We start from the raw sequence: 23,794 nt of genomic DNA on the forward strand, positions 1-23,794 counted from the left end.
CGATTTTACATCTTGTCTTGTGCAATGAAATCCAATTTAAAAAACATCCATCTTCTGAAGCATTTATCAATTATATGGCAGCATTCTACTAATGATTGATTTCAACAATCTAAAAATCACCTAAATAACACTTAAAATGATGACACTCATATTTCAACATAACAACCCCTATACCATTCAATTCCCAGCTAAATGCTCACCAAAACATTGCCAGTCCCTTTGTCACTTTGTTGAAATTCTAGTCTCAATTATAGAAATTTTTCATGTTTTGTTTTGATGCTCCTAATTGAAAGAAACCTCATATTTACTCTATTACTATATTTTATGATATATGCAACATATGCTCTCAATCATGATGAAAAGTAAAGCATCTGATAGAATCAGTCGGGCGCCAAATTGGACCCGGCCAAAAAAATTCAAACTGAAAAGCCTAATCCTTCAAATTGATCTAATGAACAACTGGAAATGATTAAAATCAAATTTTAAGCATTGACTCATCATTTAAAACTCATTTGACCTTTTTCTACAACTTGTCAATTTCATGCTAAGGGGTCCTATGACTAGCCTTAAAATTTGACCAAAACACCTTATTGAACCCTGAAATCAGATATACTAGTTATCTATTCCACATTCTCTTACCATATCAAGATCTTGTCTCATGGAGACACTAGAGTCAAAAGCTATTGATCGTCAAAGTTGTCTTCTCAGAACTGCCTGCAAGAAAACATGTCAAAAAATAATAAAACGTGTTTGATTTTGGCTTTAGAAATAGGTCTAATTGACACTTGAGGGCATGAAAACTAGGACACTTGTTCACTATCATGAGGAGAATATAATTTTGTAATTTGGGCTCATGATGAATAACTAGGCAAAATTAATGAATGGTCAAAGTGCACTACTTGGATTTGTAGAACTGGAAGCAATGGTATAAAATTGATTTTCACCAATGTAATGGACCTGAGAAAGTATGCAGACATATTTTCCAAGACTTGCAAACTACCACACTTAAAGAATTTTTAGATTAGAACACAATAGTAAAATCTATTCGATCTCATCCATCGCAGATCCAAAGTTATGACATCCCAAACAAGTGTACTAATCAATTTGCATTTTATGACACCATTAAAACTTTACAAATTGCATATGGAATTGCATTTGAAATTTGATCAAACAGATTTTTCATAAGCTCAAAATTGAAAGAAAATAAATCTTCGACCTCTAGAATGCATTGCAAAAGGAATTCTCGCATTCTAGTCAACTGGGTCAAAGTTATAATTGGCTAAATAGGGCTTCCCAGAATTTTGAACAATTTACATCAGCATGACAATAGTAAACAACCAACTTTGAGGGATTCAAAACCTAGACAAAACATGTCAAAAAAACTTGAAATCTAAAGCATAGGTTCTTTTATATTCCTACTAAAAATTTCCAAAGTAGCAAGTCTTAAAACATAACTTGGTGAAAGATATTCAATTGCAAACAAGGCTACCTATGGTTTGACACTTAGGCAAAAATGCAAATTTGGACATTGCTCAAAATGAATCTTCACAGAATGACTTAGAATGGTCTTTTATCTTCATTGGACAAGTGGATATACTAAATTCAAGGTATTAAAAATATTAAATACCTCTTAGGCCTCAAAAGGATAGCCAAGTACACATGCATTAAAATGTGCAGATAGGGCCCAAAAGCTTGGAATGGTACTCAAATCGAGAAGGTGCTTTTGAGTGCCAATAGTGGCTCTATCTAGGAATTCATGTCCCTTGCAGGCATGGAAAGGATTCAAAATCATTGGAAGAATTAGACCACACACTTGATAGGAAAAACTTCTCTCGAACAACTTAGTGAAAGAAAAAATAACTATTCCTAGATTGTACAAACGATGACCTCAGGCCACTGAACTTCAACAAAACTTCTTACCTCTATCACAGATCTAATTTTCATCTACACTTTCATGAGGTAAGTTGGAAAAATCTCTTCTATCAATTTCACCAATCAGATTAGCATTCTAAAATAATTCACTTAGCAAAATTGAATCTACATCTTTATCCTCATAGCACATGTACATATCAGCATTAATTTCTACATCATGCTCACTATGAGGAAATGAATTAGTATGCTCATGTAAAATAGAATCAATCTTAAAATAGTCATCTACATATCACTGTTGCATGCTATCAACTAGAAATATGGAGAATTCATATTCTACTTTGTTCAAAAATTTGCATGTGTCAAAATTTTGCAACTCATCTTGTGTAACTAGATGTGAAGAGTACATGAAATCTGATTTCTCTTCCTCATTTGTAGTCCTGATACTCATAAAATCAGATTCATCATTCACTAAAACTCCTTTACATTTTTCAAGAAATGGATTCATTACCAAGTCTAAAATTTTATCATTGAATTGCTCACATAAAACTTGCTGATTACTGTCACTGTTTCTTTCCAAAAACTCATTGGAATGAACTTCAAATATTTCAAACTCATCATAACTAGACTCATCAACAAAAAATGGAAACTCAAAATGAGAATTGTAACTTCTATCATTCTCCTTTTCTTCACATGAAACATCAAAACTCATTGCAACATTATCAACATGAAGAAAATTTGGATCAATGTTATATCTTCCCTTAGCAATACTCTCTAGATCAGACAAGTTGTCATGTGTATTGACATTTGATCTATGGTCACACACACCTCCAAGACTTGACACATAATATTCTAAATTTTAATCTCTTTTAGCATCAAACTTTGGGGAAAGGACTTTGTCTTGAGAAGAAACATAACAAGGGAAAACCAAAACATTCATAGAAACATTTGCATACCTTTCACAATCACGAGCTAGTAGTTCTAAAATTTTATCCATGTTCAACAATACTTCATCACAAGTATATTCTCCTAAGATTTGATCATAAGCTAACTGATCCAAAATAATTACAACAATAGTAACATCAGTAAAAGAATCTAAAAAAATAGAATCCTTTTCATGACTTGTCTCATCTTCATTGTAGGATGCCTCATCACTAGGTGCATCATTATAATAATTTTCATTGCAAGAAGAACCATCACTACTACTACTAGAGTGTTCTTCAAATTCAAAAATTTCATCACATGATTCATTTTTAGTTATGTATTCACTTTCCTCATGCTGATTGCAATCATCCAATTCACTAACATTCAAATCCTTCTCTTCACATTCGGAAGACAATTTATCTTTCTCTAAGGATTCATTACATTCATTTTGATTTTTAGCACATTCACCATCATCATTAGAAGTCTCAACATGAATTCTATTATCATACAAAACACTTTCCATCTTCTTGATGTATTCTTCAATTTGCAAAAGATCTTGTAATCTCAAATGTGTTGACCAATCCACTAAATCATGAATAAAGACATCCAGGAAAACAATAGGCCAAGAAGATTCCTTAGATCTTAAATCAAAATGAAACTCCATGAGTGCTGATTTGAATTTTACATAAAACTAATAATCTCCTAGACCTTGAACACTTCTAATCATATTTCTTATGAAACTAACAATCTGATTTTGGAGTTCTTTTTGTATCTCTACAATATCTTTTGGCACATCTTCATGACTTGGTAAACTAATTTCAGATTTGAGATCTGTTCAATCTTGAAACAAAGCTTCTACCTCTTTATCCTAGTGTTGAAAATCACTGAACAGAGGCAACCACTTTTTAAACATTTGACTTTCATGAAAGAGAAACATGAAAATCAAAAATACCTCAAGTGTTGATGCTAAACTTTGATCTTTTAATTCAACATGGGTGCATACTAAAAATCCTTCACACCACTAATCAAAGCCATGTAGAGTCACCACCTGCTTGAAGAGGAAAGAGAAATAAATATTGTGATTTAATTTTTAACATCTTTTTTTCTTATAATAGAAAATGCAACAACACCTTAAAACTTATCAAGAACTTATACTTCCTCTTCAAGATACTATCAAAAGCTCCAGATCTGCTCAAATACTTGAAAGTCTTTCAAAATATTACAATGAAATCAACTAGGAACATAGTGCTACAAATATTTAGAGTCATCACTCACACATTTGAGAAATAAAACATAATTTGTTACTTGACAAATCTGAACCAAACCTTTAGATGTAGGAGAAATGCAAATCATCAAACCACTCTTGTAGATTTACAAACTTGAAAAAGAGAACACAACATTGTTCATTCTTGAATCTGATTTTACAATAGCACTTTGAAAAAAAAATCCAGTTGAATTGATTCAAGTTGAACACAAGTAACAATACAATTTGCACTCAACCTCAAAGCTACTATTGCAAATGGATAAAACATTACAAGGAGACATTAACCTACAGCAAAGAAATGGAAAAACTTCATGACCTTGTTGTTGTAGAAAATTCTTCCTATTGTATTAAATCTTTTTCAAATTCTCAAGGTTTGTCTATACAAATTCTGAAAATGCAATTTATACTAGAGATTCCAATACTTTTAACAATGAATTTCTTCATAGACTCCCCAGCAAAGTCACCATTTTGTTGGTGTTTTGAAACATTACACTTCAAATTATCCTGATGAGAATATAATACATCTAGGGGTAGCTACTTCCCATCTACAACATACTCTTTTAGACACTAGGCCAACTATAAAGCTAGACCCTTCTTCTACTTCTGGCTCTACAAAACCTAGGCAGGTGGACCTACAAATTCTTCATATGATACCTATATTCAAAGCATACACTAAATCTAAAACAAAGAAGATAGAACCTTTATATCTTTTGTGTTTATGCAAAGATCATAGATAGGAAATAACTAAGAACATGACCTAAAAATTTGATAAGCTAAGTGAGGGCATCCTTTCAACTCTTAAATAGAAAGGGAAATGAATGATTATAAGTTTGATTTCAACAAATGTCCAACTATGCAATAGTAAGAACAAGTTGATCCTGTAGCTGATCAGTGCTTTATCTATTGAGTAGCTCCATAAATCACATGCATACAGCTATGATACTAGTGACATATTCCATATATCAAGATATTAGATCTATCATATCACTTTGTGAATCAGACATCGGTGTTCATAGAGGCCTCATTCTCATAAAATATTCTTCTCAAATAACCAACAACCCTATCAAATACATCAAGCATTTACTTGTCTCTTTGTTCCAACATCAAAACATGCTAAATATACAACCTTAAGGGGATGCAAACTGGTCTAAGTTATTTGCCCCTAAACAATAAAACATTGTAGATTATAAAGATAGGAGATGAGAATCAAAATGAAACTAAGAAGATTCTTGCTCATTATATTCATTTCTTTGAAACTATACATTCAAGATGCATGTAAATTATAACTCCTAAAACTACTAAATAGATTAGAACTATCTATGTTAGCTTTATTTACTATTGTTTATACAAGAGGAAAGCTAAATAAAATGGTATCATAGTCATGACAGAATTTTCAACCTAACTAGAACCATCCTTGTGGTATCACAATAGTGAAAAATGTCCAAAAAATTGGAATCTTATGGTCTCATAGTAAAAATTGGAACCCTTACAATGAATCAAAAAGAGAATGATCTAGGAAAGGAATGAAATCCTGGATCTAATCTAAAATTGATATGTATCCACTTGAGTCTTCATTCCCTGTTGTTGCAAAGCATCTCTCATCTTTCTACAACCAAAATTAGAATATAATCTCATCATTGTTCTATAACAAACTAAAAATATCTCCTATAACTAATGAGAAACCCTATCTCTAATAAAAACATCAAATATGCATCTGAAATGCTGATAAAAACTTCACTAAACTAACTTGGAGGTGAGAATATCTGTCCCTAACTACATTTTTACTGCCTCTGACTTTCACTTAGTTCACCATTTCATCATAAATCAAATATGCCCTATTATACTTGAATGAGACTAAAAATGGGTACATGGTACAAAACCTTGCATAACTTGAACTAATGGCTTTTTGTAGAGAAAAAAACCACAAATATGGAAAATTTTCTCTCTCCTGATTCAAATGATATATAATAGTACTATGTCAGCATATTAGGAATTCTAGAAGGATCAAATTAAAAATCATGCCCCTGGACTGCCTTCACAAGTCTGCACTTCTTTTTAAACATTTAAATCTTTTATAAGGTTTAAACTATAGGTTATAATTCAAACTTTATTTGAAAGACTTGTACATTGAAAACAAGAAAATTATATATATATATAATTTTCTCTAGACTTAGAAATTTCCCTCCATTAATGCATTTTGGGTCAATTCAAGTTTGACCAGGCTGACACATGTAACCTTTGATGTAAAGATAAGGAATTATCAACAACAAACCTAGGTTGTACTGACCACCAATCCAACTTGACTAGTAACACACCCAAACTCCTGCACCTTTGAATAAGAACATGACTAAAGGACCATTCCTAATCCATTCAACTCAAGTTTGGCAAAACTTGACTCTTCACCCTCAAATGGTGTATTCACACACTTTGAGTCTATCAACATGCTAGGGGTTGAACACATGCTCAAAAGATTAAGGAATCACTGCCCAACAATAGGTTTGACCCAACTTCCATTATTTTCTCCAAAGAATGCAACAAGGCCTAGTAGCCCTCTCAAATCCAAATTGTGCCCTAAATGCAAAAATTTCCAAAGGACTCATGGGATAAATGGTAGATTCCAATACCCTTTATTGAGTTACATATGCTCCCAAAATGCTAGATGCTGACACCACATTCTAACCTTTTAAAAAAACATTCCACCATAGACCTAATTGCCCCTATTAGGCCTAATTTACAAAGGAACTACTAAAAATGGAGGAATTAGTGCAAAAAAAAAAATAACGAATAGTTAGATTGGAACATAAATGAAGGGATTTCAAAGTTTCATAACCTGGCTCAACCCCCAAGACATGCATTTTAGTAAATTACAGTTATCAGCAGAGTTGTCACATGGAGATGCCAACTCAATTTTTCTTGTAGTGTATGGCCACCAACTGCTCCTGCTCTAACACCTTATTGAACCCTGAAATTAGATACACTAGTGGGAATGGGAGATATTTTCATTTAAAACTAAAACCCTAGGTAGTTAGGGTTTGTAAATAGTTTTTACCCCCTTATATCTTCAATCTCCTATCATTTCAAGGGCTCAGAGTAGGTTCAAATGAAAGCTGGTTCTTCAAACATTACCAGCATCTGGTCCTCCAATCACCTTTGTCCATACTATCTGTTGTTGCCTCACTTTTCACCATGTACCAATTTTGCAAAGTGGAGATTATCTTGTATTGTTTTTAGTTTAGTCAATTCAGTTGCCCCTTTTCCTTCCTCAAGTAATAAGTATCTCCATCAGGTTTTCATCTTTCCCTTCTCTTGCATTGCATGGCTGGGTGGGTTTTGTTCATCATCATGAGTCTTTGGGGTATTTTAGGACCTTTCTCGATGGAGATTCTAAAATTATTTTACTTCAGATGAACTTACTCACAAGTCATTTTGTTCTGAACTTATAGAAAGTTGGATTGGCGGAAAATCTAGTTTCATCTTCTCCTGGGCAGGTTTCGCACCTTGAAGGTGAAACCCTGTCGAGATTCCCAAATGCGATTCTCGAGCTTAAATGAAGAGAAGAAAATTATGTTATGGATAGATCATTCAAGTGTTTCCATTTTTTCGCTACGTGAACCTTTCAAAACTCATTAAGATGATTAAAAAGGGCAATGAAGGAAAACTCAGAAACAGCTTCTCCTCAGCAAGTTTCAAACCAAGAAGTCAGTTTTTCGAAAAAGGTGTTTGTAAAAGAATAAAGTGAGCCAGTGGGTCCCACCTTTCACTTGCAAAGTTAGTTTTATATTTTCCAAAGGCTTAAAGTAAAGTGATTAGGGCAGAGAAGGTAAAACAAAGGGTATCAGCGAAAAACTAAAAAATAGCTTCTCCTCAACGAGTTTCGAACTAGGAAGGTAGTTTTTCACATCCAGTGAAAGGTCACTCTTGCAAGCATGGTTATTTGAAAAATTGATTAAAAGAGACTTAAAAAAGGTAAGGGAATGTGTTGCATAAAAATGTAACTAAGGAAAACACATTAAGCAACTAATGTACATTCCTACATTATCATGCAAAACCTCAAAATATGAAAGAAGACATGTAAATGAACAACATGAAACAAAAAAGCGTATAAACTATCAAAATACCACTATGCAAACCTCATGAAACCATCAAGTGTAGATGATTTCCTTGCTCATGGGATGTGGTTGCTCACTATTCTTGTAGCATAACAATGAGGTAGATAGTAGATGTGGAAATCAGGAGAGGGCTCTCCTTTTATAGGAAAATGGATGCAACGAACGGCTAAGATCGAATGCAAGATGGAGGGCTAAGATCCCTCAGGATCGATAAGGTGTCAATGAGGTGGAGGACAAGTAAACACCACATGGATTAGGGTTTTGACCATTCAAAGGGGGCAATATGCTCACACATGTGTGAGCAACCTCTGATGGTGACATGATCAATGAGGTATGAGAAGCATGGGTTCTCACACATGTGTGAGACACCTTTGAAAGTGGTGGGTCAATGACATGTGAGAAGCATGGCTTCTCACACATGTGTGAGACAACTTGATTCTCATGCAAGAGGACAAGTGTGCAAGAGGCATGCAAGACATGAGGGATGAGGAAAGTGTGAACACCTCTCACACATGTGTGAGGATTCCTCACACATGTGTGAGAACACACTTAGGATCAAGAGGTGATTAGCTATGATGATTAGGAAAAGAAAGCATGATTAGGAAATGGGTAGGTTTAGCAAGATGGGTTAGTTAGACTAGTGAGGTTAGGTGAGGGTTAAATGTAGGAGCCATGTGTTCAAATAGGATTCAATTTAATATTTAATTCCAAGTGGGATTAGGAAGGAATTAATTAAGTAAATGACATACTTAATTAAAGTGAAAGGGGTTAGATGCAAGTTGAAATTGGTTAGGATTTAAATAAACCTTAGTTTATTTAAATCAAGGTAAGACAAACATAATTAAATAAATGCGAATTTATTTAATTAAACATAGGGTAATTAAATAGATAATAAATATCTATTTAATTGACTAGGAAATGGGATTTGGACAAATTTAGGTGTCTACAGGGAATCATGTTGATCACTTTGAGGGAGGTATTCTATTCAAATTCTGGCCGAGTGAAATTTTACTCACAAAGTACTTCATTCTTAATTCTCTGCAGCTTGGTGGAAAACGAGAAAGTAGGCCATAATAAAGGAAAATAACCGTTGGGCCAATGGATATAGTGAAAAGACAAGAAATAATCATACTAATTTAATGGATTTATTATTTAAGTCATTTGTGTGGCATGGATTTTAAAGATTAATGGGTGGATTGGAGTTTCTATATAGACATGAACATAATGGATTTTCAAACTACTGCTTACTCATTTGAACTATTATGTTGTTAAGTTGATTATTGATTCCAAAATCCCCACAGTTACAAAGTTCTACTCTCTATCTTATTTTGAGTTTTACAATTTCCAAATTATCTCTACCTTAATCAAAATGGCAACAAGATTTTATGGATTTGATGGATTGGGTGGAATCAAGTCTACATGGCAGAATATCACAGAAACTTCACTCCATTTCTTTGACATGCAAGATTTCCAAAGAAGGTTGAGGGCAGAACTAGTCCATCCCATAATAGAGAAACTCTGAAGAAGTGTCCTAGTAGAAGTAGCAAGATTTCTCGTAGCAGTGCAAGCCCCAAAGCTAATTCTTGAATGTATCAATCACTATAACCCAGATACAAAGCAAATCTTACTAGCTGATCAAACGGTGTTAATCTCAATTGATAGGCAAGTAGTAGTCAATTGCCTATGAATTCTAGAAAGAGAGGAGTTCTTTGAATTAAAAATTGGAGGAGCTATGTCCAAATTCTCTCTGAAGAAAATGGTGTGGTGAAAGGAGATCATGAGTTCTTGGTTCCAAAAGCAAAGAGGAGCTAAAAGTAAAGTTCCTAAAACCCTTTTTGGCACTAATCTCAAGCTCAAGATTGTGGACATTCTAGTTCTTTTGCATCGATTGAAAGGTGAGGTCGAAGCCCTTAACTTTGTAGAACAATACTTCTTTTTAGTGCAAATTATCTGCTCAAATACACAATATGTTGACTGAGCATATGAGGTAAGTGAGCATCTGTCTAGGGCTCTCAGTGCAGCCAAGTTCTACAATTCATTTTATATGTCTTCTTTCTTGATATATATGTTGGCTTCCCTATAATTATGGTCGGGCCTTCCCAGAATAGAGAATTTTCCAGATGATGTAAAGAGTTATGAGTTTTACCCATGCTTGCAGTTACAGAATAGTTATGCAAAGTATATCAGAGTTAATGATGCATTTACAATGAGGCTTTGTAGGGAACTCCAAGGGTGTCCGGAGAGGAGATTCAGCCCAAAAGTGATGGTGGCCATCAGTCAGTTGGGTAGTTATTTCATCCAATTCTCATCTTTTTCATATTGCATCTTGTAGCTTTCGATGGATTTCCCCTGAAGCTGCCCAGATATCTGAATGACATGATCGTGCTCATTGAGATCATGAGACAAGAAATCCAGGTGAATGTGCTGAGCGCCAGTTTGAAGAAAAAGGGATACAAATTTCCCATAAAAGTTGGGGCATACAGAGATGAGTCCTGATCAGATGCTAAAAACATGCTCAAGGCATTCGAGAACAAGTTCAAATTAGAAGAATATGAAGTGTTGAGGCCTATGTTTGACCCAAATGGGTATGCTAGAGATGTGCTTCAAATTGGAAGCATGATTAAGCATGTTACTATTATGGAAGATTATTGGGCAGATTGTAAAAATGAGTTGGAAAGCTGAGATCAGGCTTTTGCAAGATTGACAATAGAACAAATAAAGACATATGGCATTAACTTAGAGGTGGAAGGGCTAGAGGATGATGGGAAAAATATGTATAGTAATACATATTTGACCAAATTGAGAAATACTCCAATAAATTTTGAGCCATATGTTGATGTGGAGGAAGACCTTGATGTTATGATGGCTCGGATTGTCAAAAGAACCAGAAAATGGGTCTAGTGGACAACAAAAAAGGGCCAGAGTAGGAGCAAGACTACTCAAGCTTCTCTAGCCACTGCTACTCCCACTTCTTCTCAAAGTGCCACACCTAGTGTTACAACTTCAGCTGCTCAAGGACCTGCTCAATCTGCAAGAGGAGCTGATCAACCCCTAGAGAAGAACATCTCAATAGCTCCAACTTGCCAAGGCGGTCCTCTACTAGTTATTGGAGCCCAAGCCACCATCGAAGAAAAGAGGACTAAAGAGCCAAAAGATGGTGTTGCTACTCCAGTTTCACGTCCTCATGTTGCTACTCCAGTTTCACCTCCTCATGTGACTACTACTCCATCTCCTCATCATAGCCCTAGTCCATCTACAACTGCTTCCCTTTTGAAGCTGACTGGTTCCCCCATTTAGATAGTAGAGATCGAGGATGAATAGAGTAGTAGCAACGAATCCACTGAATCTGATGAAGCCGCTAGGAAAACTCGAGGGCAAGAGAAAGTCCTAAGTTCTTCTAGGCTTCTATTTCAGGATTCTAAGAATCTTTTTTCTATAACTTCAGTACCAATGACTCCATTAAGGAAGAAGACATTTAGTATAGAGTCACTTGGGGCTGCTTCTAAAGTGATCAGTATAGAGTCCTGGCTAGAAGATACCTTAGAAAGGAAAAGAAAGAGGAAAGAAGAGAGTATCCCTACAAAGGATACTTTATCTCAAGAAATTTTCTTAGGATCTACAGTAGTAAAAGCTAAGAAGCAAAAGACTTTATCAATACTAGGGCAAGATCCAAAAATAGGACACTTAACAATGGAGGTAGGAAAGAAAAAAAGAGTAAGGAGAATTGAGGACATGACACCTGATGATTTCACTCTGCATTCGATTGATCTTGGAGAGGCTAGGCATGATACAAAGGTGGGCCTATGGAGATCAAGTAATGAAGTGATAGAAGAACAATTGGAGAACCTCAAATTGTCAAAAATTAGAATGAAGGTCGAGATTGAAGAATTGAAAAAATTTATCAGGCAATTGGGTGTTCCATTGGTAACCATTATTGGTGTGCCTACTACTGAGAACCCTACTACAGAAGAAGTGCAAGCCTTCATCTCACAGCTTCAAAAGGATAGGCATTTTGGCCAGATCAAAAAGAATGGATTGAGAAACTCAATATAGATGGAGCTATTCTGATTGATCAAATTGGACATGTTATCCTTTGATTGGAAATTGAGAAGGATAATATCATTTCTAATCACAACACTTTGGCCACAGAAAAGGCAAGGTGTGATGAATGTATTTCTCTCTTGAATATGGTCATCCAAATGAAGGCAAAAGATGCAGTTGAAGCAAATATTTTGAAGAAGGGGACTGAACCTCTATTTGAATGGCTTCAAAACATGCAATTTAAGTAGGAGATGATTCAAGAGGCTAAATAAGGACTCAAAGAAACAAGGGAAAAGGTGAAGAAGATCCAAGACAGAGCATTTGAACTCATGTGAGGATTACACACTGACCCACAAAATAGTGGGCAAGGGAAAGCTCTCATTGGGGTAGAAGTAATGAAAAATAACTGCTCCACATACTTGAGTAATCTATCTGGAATGACTTCAAGCAGTCAAAACAGAGTGGTAGAGTTGCAGATACTTGGTGGTTACGTACATGTGGCTGCTAGAGAATTGACAAGTCAGCTAAATGCAATAAAAGAGTTGGCTCGAGAGCATTTGAAGTGGCTCTTAAGATTCACTAATGTACATGTGCCTAGTCATGAAGAAATGATCCGAATTATAGTATCTGCCAAGGCATATAGGGAAAAAATTAAAAAGGGAAAGAAGTCTAAGTAATTCATTTGACACTCCCTTTTCATTCTCTAATGTAAATTTTGCAAATTTTATAAATTTTGTAATATGAAAAACTAGCATCTTTCCATTTGTCATCCTCAGAAGATGAACCAATTAAAATTCCTATTGCAATGGTCATCTCTCAACTCTATATGTATGAAGTTGAATGATTAATGAAAGATCGGAAAATTTTTAGTGTGAAGTACTTTTTGTTGCAGAGTCAATTAAATGGTATTTTATGTCAATCATTTTCTATTCTAGTAGATATTGTGTTCAGTCCATTCACTTTACAAAGAATTAAGGAGGAACAGAGCTTCTTTCCCCTATTTTCAAGATCATGAATGGATGTGATAAGTATTGTTATGATTCATTCAGCTAAAAGACTTTGTTAATGTTCTTGATTTATTAGTTATAGTTTAGATTTGAATTTTGGCTTATTCTAGCCTTATACGAATAGATTTATGGATTCATAAGATTTGTGGGTACGTGAATCTGTTTCAGTATTAAGAAGTTTTTCTTGCCTAAATTAAGTTCTAGTTAGGCTTAATTTGGTTTGCCTCTTCTTCTCTCAGGTTAAGAGCATACCCCATATTAGTTTTAGGAACAAAAAATAATTCCTTGAACATCATTCACATAGGGAGCTATACCTACCAATTCAGAGAGAAGCCAGTAATCAGAGAATGGCTTTTCAACTATTGTAAATAGATATTGTTCATCATTCGAGCATTAAGAGTTATATTTTCACAAGAAACAAGAAAGGACAAATTTGTTTACCAACATCCGTACAAGAAGTAGAAAAATAACATTTTTGCATAAAAATAGTAGGTTTTTATTGATTCGAAAGAAAATATTACATCCATATTTCTTCCACCCACCTTTAAGGGCTTATGAAGACCTTCCCCCAACTGATCCAACCAAAATTTGAAGGTTGTGACCATTGGAGGGAATTATTACAAACAAAAGTTTACTAATATTATGTGTATGTTGCATTATTACCATGTTTATGCAACTTATTTTGATTCTATGATTCTGAAATGACTTCTAAAGACTCTAACACTTCCTAAGACCTTTAGACATGATCCTAGAAGACTACTAGATCCTTGTGACCTCATGAAATAACTGGTTTATACAAACACCCAAGGTTGTTCAAGGATCACACAAATAGGATCAACATACAAAGAAAGAGCCTAATTAGCAAATATGCTAGAATTAAGAGGTATGAAGGCCTAGGAGACCTTTTGATCACTTAGTTTTGGTGGGGTGCTCCTACACCATACTGCCTAGGCTATTTGAAACTCAAGTTCCCACTTGAGGCTAATTGATCCAAAGTATAGCCATGCTTGATGATGTCTTGCTCAATCATTCAAGTGGCATCAATGTCAAGAAGACCTTGCCACTTGACAAGGTACTGTAAATAAGTTTTATGCCTGGTCTTTTTGTAGATTTTTGTGTCAAGGATTTTGTCCAACTAAAGGGGTTGGCTTGGAGGAAGTTCTTGTAGCCAATTAGCATGTGACTTCTCAGCATCCATGGTACTTGTCATATCTACATTTCCTTTAAAAGGAGTTAGATCAAGAATGTTAAAAATAGGAGAAATGGAAAGGGATGGTGGGAGAGTAATCTCATAAGTGTTTTCACCAAACTTATGCAAGATTGTGCATGGTCCTAGTTTCCTCATTTGTAGTTGGGTGGGTTGGTCCTTAGGAAGCCTCTCCTTTCTTAAGTAAGCCCACATTTTGTCACCCACCTTAAAGTGAACTTCCCTTCTCTTTTTATCTACCAATGCCTTGTACTTTTGAGATGATTGTTCCAAACTATCCTTGATGTATTCTTGCACCTACTTTATCATTTCTGCCAGTTCTTCCCCTTTTGCAGTGACATTAAAATTAGTACAAAAGTTCTCTAAGCTCCATAGGTCCTTTAAGATGCATGCCATAGACTATTTGGAAGGGTGTTTTACCTATGGATATGTTCAAGGAGTCATTAAAAGAAAATTATGCCTAAGGTAATTGGAGGTCCCAACTTTGTGTGTATTGTTATGTCAAGCATCTAAGGAGATTACCAAGTGATCTATTTATAACTTCTGTCTGCCCATCCATTTGAGGATGGTAGGTAGAACTAAATTAAAAATTTGTACCCAAATTTTTGTTTAAGGTTCTCCAAAACTGACCTTGAAACTTGGCATCCCTGTCTGAAACAATAGACTTAGGAAAACCATGGATTCTAAAAATTTCTTTAAAGAATAGTTGTGCAATATGTGATGCATCATGAGTACTTTTGTAGGGTATAAAGTGTGCCATTTTGCTAAAATGGTCAACCACCACAAAAATGTTATCATAGCCCTGTTTTGTCCTTAGAAGTCCCATAACAAATTCCATTGAAATAGATTTCCATGGCCTAGAAGGTATGGGAAGGGGTTGATAAAGACCTTGATTTGTTGATGTAGCTTTTTCTTGTTGGCATATGACACAAGTTTCAACAAACTTTCTGACATCACTTTGCATTTTAGGCCAGTGGTAGTACCTCCTAACTGCTTCTAATGTCTTATCTAAACCAAAATGGCCACTCATTCCCCCACAATTTTTTCCTTTGATAATGTTATCCCTCATTGAAAATCTAGGGATACATAACTGATGTCCTTTAAAAAGTAGGCCATCTCTAATAAGATATTATGAAAAAATAATGTTATATCTAACCAATAGTGTAGTGCATACCTAATAAATGTTTCCAAAATCAGTGTCATCTATGTAGAGGTCCTTGAGAGCACTTATCCCAATGCTTTGAAATTTTATTTTTTGTACCAAAGTGATCCTCCTCCTCAATGCATCAGCCACCTTGTTGGCTTGACCCTTCTTGTGTTTAATGCTGAAAGAATATGCCTGCAATTGTTCCATCCATTTGAGATATCTGAAATTCAATGTCTTGTGAATTTAGATAGCTCAAGGCATGGTATTAGTGAAAACTAAAAATTCCTTAGGTAGGAGATAATGCCTCCATTTTCTAAGAGCTTGGACCATAGCATAAAGCTCTAGGTCATAGGTGGAGTATTTTCTCTTGGCATCATTTAGTTTCTCAAAAAAGAATGCAATTGTCTTGCCATCTTGACTTAGAACTACACCAATAGCTAGGTTGCTAGCATTTGTTTCCATTGTAAAAACTTTGTTGAAATCAAGGAGGGTTAGTATTGGATATTGTGCAATTCTAGATTTAAGGTATTCAAAGGCATCATTGACCTTTTTTGTCCATACAAACTTAACTTTCCTTCCACCCTTAATAATATCTAGTATTGGAGCAACACATGGCTAAAGTTTTTCACAAATTTCCTATAAAATGTGGCTAACCCATGGAAGCTTTTTACATCACTTTGGGTTTTAAGAGGAGGCTAGTTGACTATTGCCTCAACTTTTGAAGGATCCATCTTTAAAGTGCCTTAAGAGATCACAAACCCCAAGAATGTGAGTTCTTTCTACAAGAAGGTGCACTTTTCAAGATTAATAGTCAATTTATGTTCCTGCAACCTTTCGAATACCAAGCTTAAGTGTTTGAGATGTTCTTCCAAACTGCAACTAAATATCAGTATATCATCAAAATAAATAACCAAAAATTTTCCAATATAGTCTTGAAAGATCTTATTCATTAACCTCATGAAGGTTGAAGGTGCATTACTCAATCTAAATGGCATAACAAGCCATACATGCAAAACCTCTATTGTTTTAAATGTTGTTTTCCATTCATCACCTGGTTTTATCCTTATCTAATGATAACCTAATTTTAAATCAATTTTTGAGAAATAGGAAGCACCACCTAATTGGTCAAGCAAATCTTCTATTCTTGGAATTAGAAACTGGTATTTAATGGTTATCTTGTTGACTACCCGAATGTTAGTACAAAATCTCCATTTTCCATCTTTCTTTGGAGCCAAAATAGCAAGCACTACACAAGGACAAAGACTTTTCTAAATCATACCCTTTCCTAATAGTTCACTAACTTGTTTAGCAATTTTAACACTTTGTCTAGGTGTCATTTTTTATGGAGCCTTATTGGGCAAAGAAGCACCAGGTATAAAGTCTATTTGATGACTTATGTCCCTAATGGGTGGTAGGGAAGAGGATAAATTAGTTGCCACTATCCCATGATACTCCTCAAGAAGGTTCTACACCTCTTTGGGAATTGGCTTGTCTTTTTCAGACTTTACTTCCTCTCTAGGTTTATGTATCATAACATATCCCTCATTTGCTTCCTTAATTGCTTCAAACATCTTCTTTTCACTCACAACAACAACCAAAGGTTTCTTTTCTTGTTTTTGATTAGGCAAAGGCTTCAAGGTGTAAGTTTTACCATCCCTAATAAGAGAGGAGGATAACCCACAGCTGCAAGATTATGGTGTAATTTTTCTTCCTACAACTATATGTTGCATCCATGTCATATTGCTAGATTTTTCAGAATAGAAAATGGTAGGCATCCATCTCTACTATGTCACACAAAATAGTGTCCTTGATGTCACCCAAAGAGAATTCCACCATTGTTTGCTCAGTCACAAACATTTTTTGGCCTTTAGTAAGCCATGAGACATGATAGGAGAAAGGATGTAGAGTCTAAATTAATTCTAACTTTTGTAATGTCTCTTTAGAAACTAAATTTTCTATTGAGCTAGAATCTATTAAAAAATTACATACCTTCCCTTAGCATTTGACCCTTGTTCTGAACAAGTTCTTCCTTTGTGGAGGTTCTTGAGTATGTGGTACTTGCAAGAATTCTTGCCTCATCATCAATGCTATGCCCTCTTCTGCCTCAAGGTCTCTTTCCTCACAGACAAATTGTGCTCTCCTCTCACCTTCATTCTTACTTGCTTTCTCAAGGAAATTGTTGGAGTAATGTCCTATGTGGTTGTAGTTATAGCATTTTGGAGGTCTATCTGATCTTCCTCTACCCCTACCAAAGGGTCTTCTTCCTCGTGCATGTCCCCCTGAACTGGATTCTCCCTATTCCTTGGTCTCTTGATCAAAGGACTTGTCTAATTTATTTGACTTCCCTTTGTTCCAAGAATTAGTTCTTGGTCTATTATTCCTTCCTCTACCTCTTCCACCTTGTTCACTCCTCCTTTTGAACTTCTCTTCTACCTTGGAAGCCAGCATGAAACATTTTTGGATAGTAGTTATGGTGGCTAGGCTCAATTCATCTTGAATTGACAATTTAAGTCCTTTCAAGTACCTTGAAAGTTTCAAGTTGTCTAGTTCTATAATGCCAGACTTCATCAGAATATTGTGAAATTATTTAGTGTATGTTGAGACATCCATGTCCTTTTGTCTCAATCCAATCCTCCTTTTGTGGAGTTGTACCTCATAATCTGTAGGTACATAGGCTTCTTAGAGCAAGACCACCATCTTCTTCCATGTGGAGACCTAATTTTTTCCTTTCTTTACCCTATCATATTGGATAAAGTTCCACCATACCAATGCAAATCTTGTTAGCCTTGACTTAGCTATCTTAAATTTCTGATTTTAAGGGATAGTTTCACAATCAAAGAAACTAGTTAGGGCATTCACCCAATCCATAGTAGCATTAGGATCCATCTTCCCATCATAAGTGGGCAAATTAAGCTTAGCATCCAAGGAACTTCTTTCCATGGACATTAGAGTCTTCACAAGCAGCCTCTGATCTAGAGGGCATTCTTCTTCTTCTTCCTCCAAAAGGGGTTCATCATCACTCCCTTGTTCACATTCACTAGAGTTCCCACTGCTCTTCCCAAGCTCTACCTTAAGTCTGATTATCTCATCCCTCATCTACCTTATCTCAGTATTCTTGAGATCATCCCTGCTTCTTTTCTCAGTTTTTTTTTTTTTTTTTTTCTCTCTTAAGTACCTTACAATCTCAGCATTTATCATCCTTGATGACAATTCATCTCCTTCTTCCTCAGACATGATGGAAAAAATTTAAGCCTTAGAGATCTTAAGACTCTGATAGCACTTGATGCAAAGGTAAGGGGTTATCAACAACAAACCTAGGTTGTACTGACCACCAATCCAACTTGACTAGTAACACACCCAAACTTCTGTACCTTTGAATAAGAACACGACTAAAGGACCATTCCTAATCCATTCAACTCAAGTTTGGAAAAACTTGACTCTTCACCCTCAAATGGTGTATTCACACACTTTGAGTCTATCAACATGCTAGGGGTTGAACACATGCTAAAAATATTAAGGAATCACTACCCAGCAACAAGTTTGACCCGAATTCCATTATTCTATCCCAAGATGCAGCAAGGCCTAGTAGCTCTCTCAAATCCAAATTGTGCCCTAAATGCAAAACTTTCTAAAGGACCCATAGGATAAATGGAAGATTCTAATACCCTTTATTGAGTTAGATATGCTCCCAAAATGCTAGATGTTGACATCACATTTTAAACTTTTAAAACTACATTCCACCATAGACCTAATTGCCCCTATTAGGCCTGATTTACAAAGTAACTACTAAAAATGGAGGAAGTAGTGCAAAACCAAAACAAGTAATAGTTAGATTGGAACATAAATGAAGGGATTCCAAAATTTCATAACTTGGCTCAACCCCCAAGGAATGCATTTTAGCAAATTATAGTTATCAACAGAGTTGTCACATGGAGATGCCAACTTAATTTTTTCTTGTAGTGTATGGCCATCAACTGCTCCTACTCTAAAACCTCCAGAATCTTATAGTACACTTGCATATCTCCCATTTCCTTGAAAATAAAATTTTTCCACTAGTGGGAATGGGAGATATTGTCATTTAAAATTAAAACCCTAGGTAGTTAGGGTTTGTAAACAATCTTTACAAAAATCCTTATATCTTCAATCTCCTATCATTTCAAGGGCTTAGAGTAGGTTCAAAAGAAAGCTAATTCTTCAAACATTACTAGCATCTAGTCCTCCAATCACCTTTTTCTATACTATCCATACAACAACATTTTTGCAAGAAAATAGTAGGTTTTTATTGATTCAAAAGAAAATATTACATCCATATGTCTTCCACCTACCTGTAAGGGCTTATGAAGACCTTCCCCCAACTGATCCAAAAAAAAATTTGAAGGTTGTAACTATTGAAGGGATATATTACAAACAAAAGTTTACTAATATTATGTGTATGTTGCATTATTACCATGTTTATGCAACTTATTTTGATTCTATGATTCTAACATGACTTCTAAAGACTCTAAAACTTCCTAAGACCTTTAGACATGACCCTAGAGGACTACTAGATCCTTGTGACCTCATGAAACAACTAGTTTATACAAACACCAAAGGTTGGTCAAAGATCACACAAATAGGATCAACATACAAAGAAAGAGCCTAACTAGAAAATATGCTAGAATGAAGAGGTGTGAAGGTCTAGGAGGTCTTTTGATCACTTAGTTTTGGTGAGGTGCTCCTACACTAGCCTTGCCATTGGTTAGTCACCTACTCTATTACCTACCACTAGGAACCACATGGCATCCTCTGATTGGTCCACTGGTTTACCATGTCGTAGTATTTTATTGGACCTCCTGCTACTCAGTCACTACTGCATCACCCCTGTTGGTTGTCCTACCATGTCACTATCACATGGCACCGACTGGGGCCCATTGCCATATGTCTACTAGGAACTTCCTCGCATTGCCTAATAGTTAAGTAGCTTCACAATATAGGGAAGTGTTGACCATCAGATCTCACCACGTGGCAAAATTTGGAGCCTCAATTTTAGATCTTCCATGTAATTTTTAACCTCGCATTTCATGTCAAGTATCCTCATTTGGTTCACCTAGTTGGCTACCACTTGTCACCTTCTGGTTGGTCTATACATGTCCAATCATCATGCCATGTCATTGTATGTGGGCATTCAAAATTTCACTTTAGCTACCCACTGGTCAGGCCCCACGCAAGGAGTCTTTGACTTATAAAAGTTGATGTCTTTAACACAACTTACCTTTGGATGGTGTGGCTTGTATATACATATAAAACTCACTGCCTAGTCAATATGGGACTAAAATAGTTTTACAATTTTCGCATTTCATGTGGGCTTCTCCTCTCCAAGGGAGCTCCTTTGCAACTCTCTTTGTGATGAATAGGATCTTTCTCTCCACATGATTTCCATAGCCATTGGTATCTTCATCGATGGCTTCTTCAACTTTTTTAAAGACTACACATTTTAGTGCCATGGAGCTTCAAATGGATGTTTGAATAAATATGACTCCCACTGCTCTATTTTCCTGATATAGATGTCACCTTTTTCTTTCCATCCTACTGGATATAAGGTCTAGCAATCCATGCATTCACCATACAACTTTTCATTAATCATCTCCTTGATTTTCCTTCATGGGAACTCCAAGAATAGTCGCCTCATGAATTTGTGTTCACTCTAGGTATATGTTTGTATATTTGATGATCTCATTGTGGAGGAGATGGTCCATTGGCTCTAGCAGCCCACTCACTCATTTGGACCCTACACCTCCCTCCGCACCTCACTCAACTTCCTTTTTGGGACCAAGAAATGAGGAGTGTCAATAGAAAAACCTAGTCTTCTCCACCTGTTAGCATCTCTAATCATAGGTTCAAAAGTTTGGATCATTGACTTGAATGTTAGGAAAGCCCATAGCTCCACTTCCTCCTACTCTTCATAGTAGTAGGCATCTTCTTGTACAAAACATGCATTTCTCTTGAGAGAGCATCTAGTTTCATTAATAATGTATTTCAACAATTGCTCGCACCATGGAAAAGCTTACGCACAATTTTTTAAAAATAGAAAAGGCCACCGCAAATGGATCTACAATTCTCTTTTACCTATATTTCTTTGTCTATTAGTTGAAGGGAAATCATACCAGAATAAAATTTTCCTCATGTCATTCATATCCTTGACACATCAAGGCCTTGACATCTCAGGTTTGTGGGAAATTCAAAGAACTCTTACTTGTGTATATAAAATCCTAGTAGGGTATTCAAGAAGGAAACTCCATATTGACAAGAACAAAAACACATCTTTCAATGTTGGTGAGGCATACCAATATATAGCACAAGTCAGGATAATGTCACCTTCCCTCAAGTTAGCAATAGCTCCATGCTCAATACAAACTAGCATCTAAACCTCACATTTAGGAATTTTCTTTTGCTCATCAAGACTAAATGAAAAACCATTTAAATTTAGTTTTAGCAAAGGTATATCCATGATGGTTTTACATCTTGGCTTGTGTAGTGAAATCCAATTTAAAAAACATCCATCTTCTAAAGTGTTTATCAATTCTATGGCAGCATTCTACTAATGACGGATTTCAACAATCAAAACATCACCCAAATAACACTTAAAATGATGACTTCATGCTTCAACATAACAACCCCTTTACCATTCCATTCCTAGCTAAATGCTCACCAAAACATTACCAATCCCTTTGTCACGTTGTTGAAATTCTAGTCTCAATTATAGAAAGTTTTCATCTCCTATTTTGATGCTCTTAATTGAAAGAAACCTTATATTTACTCTAGCACTCCATTTCCTAATATATGCGACATATGCTCTCAATCATGATGAAAAATAAAGTACCTAATAAAATTAGTTGGGCTCCAAAGTGGGTCCGACTAAAAAAAAAACTCAAACTAAAAATCCAAATCCTTCAAATTGATCCAATGAACAATTGGAAATGATAAAAATCAAATTCAAATCATTGATTCGTCATTTAAAACTCAATTCACCTCTTTATGCAACTTGTCAATTTTGTGCCAAGGGGTCTTATCATTGGCCTTAAAAACTGACCAAAACACCTAACTAAACCCTAAAACTAATTATCTATTTCACATTCTCTTACCCTATCAGATATGTTCTCATGATGGCACTCGACTCAAAAGATATTGACCATCAAAGTTTCCTTCTCAGAACTACCTGCAAGCAAACATGTTAGAAAATAATAAAATGTGTTCAATTTTGGCTTTGGAAATAGGTCTAACTAACACTTGGGGGCATTAAAGGTGGGAAACTTGTTCACTATCATGAGGGGAATATAATTCTATGATTTGGGCTCATGATGAATAACTAGATGAAATCAACATATCATTAAAGTGGGATACTTGGAGTTGCAAAACTGGGAGTAGTGGTAGAAAATTGATTTTTACAAATGGAATGGACCTGGGAAAGTGTGCAGACTGATTCGTCAAGACTTTTAAAATGGAACACTTAAAGAATTTTCAAAGTAGAACACAATGGTAAAATCCATTAAATCTCATCTATCATGGATCTAGAGTTATGACATCATGAACAAGGGTACTAATCAATCTAGATTTTATGACACTAGTAAAACTTTACAAATTGCATATGGAATTACATTTGAAAACTAATCAAATGGATTCATCATAAGCTCAAAATTGAAACATAACAATTATTTGACTTCTAAAATACAATACAAGAAGAATTTTCACATTTTGGTCAACTAGGTCAAAGTTATAAATGGTCAAATAGGGCCTCCCAGAATTATGAACAATTTACTTCAACATGATAATAGTAATAAACATTGAGGGATTCAAAACCTAGTCAAAACATGTTGAAATGACTTGAAATCTGAAATATAGGTTATTTGATATGTGTACTAAACATTCCCAATGCAACGAGTCATGAAACATAACCAGGTGCAAGATATTCAATTGCAAATAAGGCTACCTATCGTTGTTTGACATTCAGGCAAAAATGATGATTTGGACATTGCTCAAAACAAAATGTCACAAAATGACTCAAAATGGAAGTTTATCTTCATGGGACAAGTGGATATATTGAATTCAAGTTATTAGAAATATTAAACACCTCTTAGGCCTCCAAAGGATAGATGGGTACATATGCATTAAAATGCACTCATAGGGCTCAAAAGCTTGAAATGGTACTCAAATTGGGAAGGCACTTTTGAGTCCCAACAAATAGTACTC

General features: G+C 35.3%; 1 pseudogene; it reads right to left on the reverse strand.

The window, feature by feature from the left end:
* The window catches only part of LOC149531938 (caffeoylshikimate esterase-like), a 53,272-nt pseudogene that overhangs the window by 6,302 nt on the left and 23,176 nt on the right, over nucleotides 1–23,794 (reverse strand).

This window comes from Cupressus sempervirens, chromosome 11 (genome assembly GCF_028749045.1).
Source record: "Cupressus sempervirens isolate cs-2001-9-10 chromosome 11, ASM2874904v1, whole genome shotgun sequence".
NCBI lineage: Eukaryota > Viridiplantae > Streptophyta > Pinopsida > Cupressales > Cupressaceae > Cupressus > Cupressus sempervirens.